Source organism: Sciurus vulgaris (assembly GCF_902686455.1).
Source record: "Sciurus vulgaris genome assembly, chromosome: 10".
Taxonomy (NCBI): Eukaryota; Metazoa; Chordata; class Mammalia; order Rodentia; family Sciuridae; genus Sciurus; species Sciurus vulgaris.
Window position 1 is genome coordinate 79,433,799 of NC_136470.1, and position 9,579 is coordinate 79,443,377.

Genomic DNA, 9,579 nt, shown 5'->3' on the forward strand with positions numbered 1-9,579 from the left:
CGGAGTTGATTTTGTTTTCTAGAAACTGTTTTTTTTTTTTTTTTTTCAACAGGACAACAACCCATGAGTTCTTTGTGTGTGTGTGTGTGTGTGTGTGTGTGTGTGTGTGTGTGTGTGTACACGCCTGTGGGCAAGGCAGGGGCTGGGAATTGAACCCAGGATCTTCCTTATGTTAAGCAAGCACTGTACCAATGAGCCACGTCACCAGCCCATTTAAACTCCTAATGACCTTCCTTCCTTGATGGGATCTCACTATGTGACCCAGGCTGACCTCGAACTCCTGATGCTCCTGCCTCAGTCTCCAAGGTACTTAATGATATTTCTATTAGGACTTAAGACCTTCTACCTAACATTATTGATTTTACAGCCATACTTCCTTTCTTCCATATGATACATGATAAATGGTTTTAGAATAACAATACCATTCCCTTTTTTTTTTTTTTTAAAGACAGAATGTCATTATGTTGTTGAGGCTGGTCTCAAACGCAAAAATCTTCCTGCTTCAGTCTCACATGTAGCCAGGATTACAGGTGTGCACCATGGCACCTGGACTCACATTACTAAAAACAATGCAAGGTGATTTTGGTTTGATTTGGTTTGGGTTTGGCCACTAAGGAATATTCCCCTAGGGATTCCAATTCCTGAGTTTTAAAGTCATGTGCAATAATAGTTCCTCACTGTACAATTATGACACCAATTTAACAAATTTACTTGTTTCATTTTTGTCAAGTTGAATTTTTTTTTTTCAATTAGCAATAATTGCGCCTCAGATAAACCTCATTGGCTATGATACTGCCACTGCGCAAAGCTTGTCAAGTTGAATTTTATCATTTAAAAGTATTCACAAATTTACGAAACAAGATATATATATGTATATATATATGTATATTTTCTTCTTTTCTTTCTTTTTTTTTTTTTTTTGCAGTGCTGATTGAACTCAGACAGGGCCTTGTGCTTGCAAGGCAAGCACTCTACCAACTGAGCTATATCCCCTGCCCCCAAAATAAGATATATTTGGAAAAGGCTATTTCTATCTCTTTCTCATATAGATCTTCATATTTTCTTCCCTAATGATAGCATACTATAATATTTTTTTCACCTAGCTTTTTACTCATAATGCTACACTATATCCTGGCAATCACACCCCAGAAATGTAAAGAAATACAAAACACTCCTCATTTCTTCTCCTTTTTTTTTTTTTTTTTGTACCAGAGATTAAACCCAGGAGTGCTTCACCACTGAGTCACATCGCAGCCTTTTTATTTTTTATTTTGAAATAGGTCTCACTAAGTTGCTGAAGCTCACTTTAGACTTGTGATCCTCCTGCCTCAGCCTACTGAACTGCTGAGATTACAGGTATGCGCCACCATGCCCGGCTACTTTCGTTTCTTTTCCCACCGGCAGAACACTCCATTGGCATGCACCTCGTTGATTTACCCTGTCCTCAATCCATGGACATTGAGTTATTTCCAATCTTTTGCTACTACCAATAGGGCTGTAATGAGCAGCAGCTTTGTGTATAATTAATTAATTTTTGAAAGTTTGTGTTTCTTTAGGATCAATTAATAGAAATAAAATTTCAGAATCAAAGAGTGACTATCTATGTAAAATTGCTAGATAATGCCACATTCCCCAAGAAACTTATTTCTGTATGAAGCTACAACTGGCTATAGAACCAAGGGGGTTAGGATGTGGAGAAAGGAAACCAATAACTCCCTGAAGGGTTGATTTTATCCTCCGCAGGAGTGACTCACCTGGACAGGTGACTTGTTCACTGTTGTTGTCATTAGGGCGTTTCCCAACCTTCCTGTCAGGAAAGGCCCCTCCCAAATCTTCACCAAGAAGAGATGGTCTGCCTCTTCCTCTCCCTGAGCCTGTTGCCACAGACCACCTCACATGCTTGGATGGAAGGAAAGCGGTGGATATGTTAAACCAAAATCAGTCTCGTAGGTTAAAAAGTGAGAAATAACGTAGCAATTTACTCTTGTCAAGTTGCAGTCAGTTCTCTCCCTCAGGACACCGGATTGCAATCAGGAGATGGTGCCATGCAGCTGTGGCGGTATGATTGAAGAAGGCAGAGAAAGTCATGTCCTCCAGTTGTATAGATGACAGCTCCCGTTTTTCTCAATGCTGATCTCTCAGCTTCTGATGAAGTCAAACTTCCGGACAGGATCCTCACAGCATTAGTAGTTTCTTTTTCCAAATGTCTGCCTTCAGCAAGGGTGTGCCCTGCCAGCCACAGCACTGTTCGGTGACATGGAGCTCTGCCCATCCAGTTTATATCCTTGTGCCTGCAAACTGCCAGTACTCTCTCTAATGCCTCTGCCAGACTTCGCCACTGTGCATGCAGAGATCTTTCTTTGCCTAGGAGACTGATCTTGCTTTACACATGTCCTGAAGTCGGAGGTCCTGCCTGCATCATCCTGAGCTTCCCCCAGGGTCTGTAGATCTGTGGGACTTCCACTCAGTAGCCAGCAGAGCTAAAACATTCCTAAAACTGGAGCCCCCTTCCTTTTGGGAGGGTTTACAGATACATGGTTGTGGCATGGTGCCCTTTGTACAAAGTACAAGGTCAAATATAGTTATTGTTATTATTAGAGAAAGCACATGAAAGATTTAACAAGTTTAAGTTTAATGAATGATTAAACAAATGTCAGAATGAAGAAAAACGTATGGTGGGAATAAGTGCTCCAAGAGTTTAGATGGGACAGGGAGGACTGAAGGAGGGAATCTGAAGAACAGATGTGACGTATGGGCATACACACATAGGGAAAAACTGCCTCTGCATTTGATTCAGCACTGAGCACTATTTATTTGCAGCAACATCCTAATCAAAGGAGTCCTGTAAGGAAGCAGTGAAGAATAGGGTCCAAACGTAACTAAATGATAGCTAACACTGATCAAGCGTCAGTCTGTGCTGGGAACAGAGTTAAGTGCTTTGCCTGAGTGACCTTGTTTAATCCTCATGACGGCCCCATGAAGTGACTACAATTATCATTCTCAACTAATACATGAAGAAATTGAGACACTGGGAAGTTAATTAGCTTAGCTCCAGGCAGAGGGGAACCACTGAGTGGGCTTAGTTGGAGGAGTGAAGTAGAAATGTGGGTCCTTCAGAGAAAAGCTCTCTAGTAAGGTAGTAAAGTTTGGACTTCAGCACTGAACTACCTGCTGTTTCAAAATGCCAGTTCCACTTTCTTGCTCTATGATCTTAGACATATTCTCTGACTGCTCTGTGCTTCAGTTTCTTCATCTATAAAATGCAAGTGACAAAGGCATCCAGGTTGAAGGGTTTTTTCTACTTCTTTGTATGGTATTGAAGATTGAACCTCTAAGCTACATCCCTAGTCCTTTCATATTATTTTGGGACAAGGTCTCACTGTTACACAGGCTTGCCTCAAACTTGTCATCCTCCTGCCTCAGCCTGGCTAGTAGCTGGAATGACAGGTATGTGCCACCACACCTGACCAGCTTATAGTGGTTTTTTGAGGAGTAAATGAGATATATTAGTCAGCTTTCTGTTAATGTAAAAACACTTGAGATAGATCAACTTACAGAGAGAAAGGGTTTATTTTGGTCCAAAGTTTTGGAGGTTTCAGTCCATGATGGATTGACCCTGGAGCTTTGGACCTATGGCCAGCACATCATGGGGGACCAAATGGCAGAGCAAACCTGGTCACCTTATGGCTAGGAAGTAAGAAAGCAAGAGAGACCTGGGTCCTACTATCCTCTTCAAGGCCTCACCCTCAGTGACTCCAAGAACTCCCACTAGGCCCCACCTCTTCGTGTGAGTGTGGTACCAGAGGTTGAACCCGGGAGTGCCCTACCACGGAGCTATATCCCCAACCCTTTTTATTTTTTATTTTGAGTCGGGGTCTTTCTAAGTTGCCAAGTCTAGCGTGGAACTTGAGATCCTCCTGCCTTAGTCTTCTGATTAGCCGGAATTCCAGGTCTGTACTGTCATGCCTTCTTAAGACTAAGGTGGGGCTGGGGAGATAGCTCAGCTGGTAGAGTGCTTGCCTCGCAAGCACAAGGCCCTGAGTTCGATCCCCAGTACCGCAAAAAAAAAAAAAAAAGACTAAGACTAAGGTATTTTAAAGTAAGATTCAGCAGGATTCATTAACTGGAAACGTGGGGTAAAGATGAGTTAATCATGACCCTTGGGTTCCAATCTTATTAACTGGGAAGAAAAGGGCTTTTCATGGAAACAGGAAAATGAGGGGAGGAGCTAGTTTTAGGGGGCAAGACTACACTTTGGGAAAATGTAGGTGAGGGTAGGAGTGGGAGCAGAGGGAAAGGGGTTCAAAGGACCCTGGATTCTATTGCCAGCTCTGCCCACAACTGTGTCACCTTGGTAAAGCTTCCTTCCTTCTCTGAACCTCAATTTCCCATCAGTTCAATGAAGCTGTTATACTTGAGAGCTCAACATTTTCTTTTTTAAAAATTTTTTATAGTTGTTGATGGACCATTAACTATTTATTTATTTATATGTGGTGCTGAGATTCGAACTCAGTGCCTCACACAGCCTAGGCAAGAGCACTACCACTGAGCCACAGTTCTACCCCTGAGAACTCAACATTTTCTTCCAAGTCAGATATTCTCCAGTTTTACCTGGGACACCTTATAGTTTTCCAAAAGAAGGATGATACTGACAGCCCAGTTCTTTTTTTAAATTTTATTTTAATTGTAAACAAATGGGATATATGTTGTTTCTCTTTGTACATGGAGTAGCAGCATACCATTTGGATAATCATACATTTACATAGGGTAATGTTGTTTGATTCATTCTGTTATTTTTTTCCTTCCCCCCCACCCCTCCCACTCCTCTTTTCCCTCTATACAGTCCCTCCTTCCTCCATGCTTGCCCCCCTTCCACTCCCCATTATGTGTCATCATCTGCTTATCAGTGAGATCATTCCTCTTTTGGATTTTTGAGATTGGCTTATCATGATATTCTTAGCATGATATTCTCCAATTTCATCCATTTGCCTGCAAATGTCATAATTTCATTACTCTTTATAGCTGAGTAATATTCCATTGTACATATATACCACAGTTTCTTTATCCATTCATCAATTGAAGGACATCTAGGTTGGTTCCACAGTCTGTGACAGCCCAGTTCTTAGTAATCTTTTTTATTTTTTATTTTTTTTCGGTACTGGGGATTGAACCCAGTGGTGCGTTACCATTGAATCACATCCCCAGCCCTTTTTATATTTTATTTAGAGACAGGGTCTCACTAAGTAGCTGAGGCTGGCCTTGAACTTACAATCCTTCTGTCTCAGTCACAGGATTATAGGTGGCCGAGGCCATAGGATTACAGTTGGGTGCCACCTTGCCCAGCCTTTTTTTTTTTTTTAATGTCTAGTGATCTCTGAATTTTTATTGGTCTCCCATTCCCCTAGGGTCTCCTGCTCCTGCTGCCTCAGCACTTTGGTGCCATTGGTCTCAGACACCATTTTTCCATCCACGATCCTGTGGGTAATGGTGTTTTGGATGGTTTGTATGGAGTTGCTGCTGTCCAGGTCATCACTGAGACTGAAGTCCTCCCCATCTTCCAGCAGGCAGCAGTAAGCGGCAATCTCAGCCTCCAATTTGACCTTGATGTGCAGCAGGGCCTCCTAGTCCTATCAGGCACTGTTCCTCTGCCAGTTCTGATTCCAGGTGCAGCAGGACCCTGTTGATCTTCTCCATTGCCATGATGTAGCAGGGCCTTCATGTTCCTCAGACTGTTCTCTAAAAACTGGCCTTTGTTTTCTCATGGAGTCCAAGTAGATCTCCAAGAACTGGGCAGTGTGTCTCAGCCCCATGAGCATCATCTTGGCAGCTCTGATTTCTGTGAACCGAGAAGTGGCCCTTGTGGTGCTCTCCTCCATCTGCTGAGATCAGTACTTGTCCAGATCCTCTTGGTTCTTTTGAATCAGCTCATCATACTAGGCCCAGATGTCTGCCATGATCTTACTGAGGTCCTGAGGTTTTGAGGCATCCACCTCCATGGTCAACCCAGAGCTGCCAATCTGGCCTTGAAGGCCTTTGACCTCCTCCTCAAAGTTCTTCTTTATGAACAGCAGTTCCTCTTTGAGAGCTTTGATTTCCATCTCCAGCTGCAGCTGAGTGATATTGGTGTCATCAGTGACCTTGCAGAGCCCATGGATGTCTCTCTTCATAGACTGGCACATGACCAGCTCGGTCTCATACTTGACTCTAAAGTCATCAGCACTATCAACCTCCAGCATGATGCAGGCATTGTCCACATAATTTGCAAAGATCTGAGCCTGCAGCTCCTCAGTAGTCTTGAAGTAATGCCCCCAGTCTCTGACCTGGGGCACCTTCTTCTCCAGATGTTCCTGGATTTTGCCCTCCAGCCTCCTCACTCTGTGCAGGTAGGAAGCCAGGCAATTGTTCAGGTCTTGCATAGTCTACTTGCTTTAGATGCCACCCATTCCCAAAAACCCCCAGTCATCCCCTAGGACCCATAGTAACCCACAAAATTGGTGGAGTGATACATGAAGAACCAGGAACCTGAACCCCTGGCACCTCACAGATGCTGGCTGCTCTGCTGGTGGGTTGGACCCAATAACTGGGAGACTAGCCAGACCCCAGGACCAGCAGTTGATGGAGAAGATGGTGAAGTAGTGGTGAAGTTCCTACTGTCCAGAGAGAAAGGCAAGATACCAGGATTTGACTTTGGGCTGCACTGGTTGTTTTCTTTTCTTTTTTTTTTTTTTAGATGGAATCTTACTATGTTGCGCAGGCTGGCCCATGACTGGGCTTCAACAATTCTCCTGCCTTAGCCTTACAGGCATACCACCCACCAGGCTTCTTAAGACCCTTTTTGAGGTTGGTGGGGGTAGGTGATGGGAGGAGACAGCAATATAGAGGAGAAAACCCTTTTCCTTTCTTCGTCCTCCCTGAACTATGGTACCTGGGTGCCCTGCAGTAGCCCTAGTAGCCAAGCAACCAAACAACCCCTGCCACAGATTCTCACACCTCTCCAGAGGTTCTGGGAATTGGCGTCAGAGAAAGTCAAGTGCAATATTATTTGGCTTAACCTCACTCTCTTCAACTTGATTGGTTCCTAACTCAGGATTTGTTTTTCTACCAGATTAGAGAAGAAAGGGAAGACTGTTTTGAAAAGTTCACTATCCTTAACACTGACCTCAGAATCACAGCAAGAGTGAAACCAGAGATCTTGGTGGTGGCTGCAGACCAGCAGAGCTAGTGTTTACCAAAGGATGCTCCTGGTGTGTGTGTTGGGAGGGCATTGTGTCCAGGAACGTCACCTGTCCAGGTGTGGGGCCCAAAACTGGCCTCAGGCAGGTGCAGAAAGCCTCCATTCAGGACAGACTGTAGGAGAATAGCAGGCACTCTTCTGAGAAGAGCTACATTTTGAAACAGGTTTCACATCAAATAAAGCAGAATGACGAAACCAAGGCGGAATAACACAGGTTGAATGCATGCCAATAAGCCTAGATAGAAACCAACACCCGAGGAGACGATTTTTTTTTCCAGATAAAGTACCAGTTACACAACAGAGCAGAATAGACTACAAAGAGACAGTGCTCTCTCCCCTTTGCTTTTAGTTGACCTCTGTGTCTAGATCCTTCTGGTTGTGAAAACGTTTAGCAATTAAAAATTAATGCTAATATACAGTGATTGATAGTCATTTTATAGATCCTAAGTGGCTGTCAGACATAATGATAAAAGGGAACTTTGACATTAAGTAGATGTCCTTCAGCTCACATTCAATTGTCATTGTCATTCCTGTCAGCAAACATTTATTAGACATTTTTATATTAAATAGGTGCTGTTTGTCAAAAGTGTCATGCAAAGCTGTTAATGTGCTTGCTGGATTCATAGACTCCAAAAATAATATGACTCACCTTTTTTCAGACAGAGAAACAGAGAAGCAAATGACTCTCATCTTTCCCTATTTTAGATGATAGCATCAGGCTCTGATAATTCAAGAGGATGATACATGCAAGTAGATTTTGTGTTTTTGCAGTACTAGGAATCGAATTCATGCCCTGGCACATGCTAATTGAGTTCTTTACCACTGAGCTACACCCCTATCCGGAGACATGCAAGAATTGATAATGTTGTTCAAGAAAGAAAACAGGGCTGGAGATATAGCTCAGTTGGTAGAGCGTTTGCCTCGCAAGCACAAGGCCCTGGGTTCAAATCCCCGGCACCGCAAAAAGAAAGAAAAAAGAAAGAAAGAAAACAATTGAGAAATTAAATCCACAGTGTTTATTCTTCATTTGTGCATCACATGAAGAGCAGGTCCTGGTGCCTCTGAGGGTGAACTGATGAGCCAGGAGCTTAAATCTTCCCAGCAAGTCTGGAAAGACAGTAGCAAAATCTAGAAGAGGAGAGGTATGGGAGTGACTGGGCACAGAGAGCAGGCTGCTGAAGATTAGTAGTGATGGAGACCCTGAATGGAGGTGTAGTCCTCAGAGAAGGCACATGTGAGGAGACCTAAGCATCAGGTGTCTGGCCTTCTGGAGAGCCTCAGTGAGGTGCAAGGGCACCTGGGGCACACCATCATTCAGATTCTCATTCATTGGTCACATTCATGAAGTTCGTTCCTCCACTGTTTCAAGCCATAGATCCTGGTATAGACCAAATGGGAGTCCATGGAGCCCAGCAGTCAGCATGGGGACAATCGTGAACAGTGGTGAGAGAGGAAAGGGCAGAACTGGGAGAATAAGAGTCATTCATTCAATGACAAACATCTGTCAAACATCCTCTATGTGCTAAGAATATTTCTAGATAAGGGAGAGAGCAATGGACAAAATGGCCTTGTAGACATTACATTCTAGTGGATAGTGGGAGGTAGACAATAAATAAAATGCTGTCTATAACATGGCAGGTGGCAATTGATGCTATGGCATAAAACAAATCAAGAAATGGGGATAAAGAGTGTTGAGGGGAGCTGGGCACCATGGTGCCACCTGTAATCCCAACAATTTGGGAGGCTGAGGTAAGAGGATCACAAGTTCAAGGCCAGCTTCAACAACTTAGCAAGACCCGATCTCAAAATAAAATAATTAATTAAATAAATAAATAAAAAGGGCTTCTGGGCACAGTGGCACACACCTGTAATCCCAGCAGCTCCAGAGCCTGAGGCACAAGTTCAAAGCCAGTTTCAGCAACTTAGCAAGACCCTAAGCAACTCAGTGAGACCCTGTCTCTAAATAAAATATTTAAAAAGTTGGGTAACTGGTTCAGTGGTAAAGCATCCCTGGGCACTCAGCAGTAAAGTGCCCCAGAATGTGACTATTTGGAAGCAAGACTTTTAAAGAAGTGATTGAGAGCTGGGCATGGCAGCACACACCTGCAATCTCAGCAAGTCAGGAAGCTGAGGCAGGAGAATTGTAAGTTCAAGGCCAGCCTCAGTAACTTAATGAGAACCTCAGAACCTCAGCAACTTAGTGAGACCCTGTCTCCAAAAAAAAATAAAAAGGACTGGGAATGAAGCTCAGAGGTAAAGTGCTCCTGGGTTCAATTCCCAATACCAAAGACAGAGAGAGAGACAGACAGAGAAGAAAACTCTCATCAAATCTCTTTTCCTTATTT

At 43.4% G+C, this 9,579-nt stretch overlaps 1 pseudogene across 1 annotated transcript; it reads right to left on the reverse strand.

Annotated features, from left to right (window-relative positions):
- Positions 1–5,357: 5,357 nt before the first annotated feature.
- On the reverse strand, positions 5,358–8,179 carry LOC306637650 (keratin, type I cytoskeletal 18-like; annotated as a pseudogene). The gene has a single exon. The product of its transcript is annotated as a keratin, type I cytoskeletal 18-like (transcript).
- Positions 8,180–9,579: the final 1,400 nt, after the last annotated feature.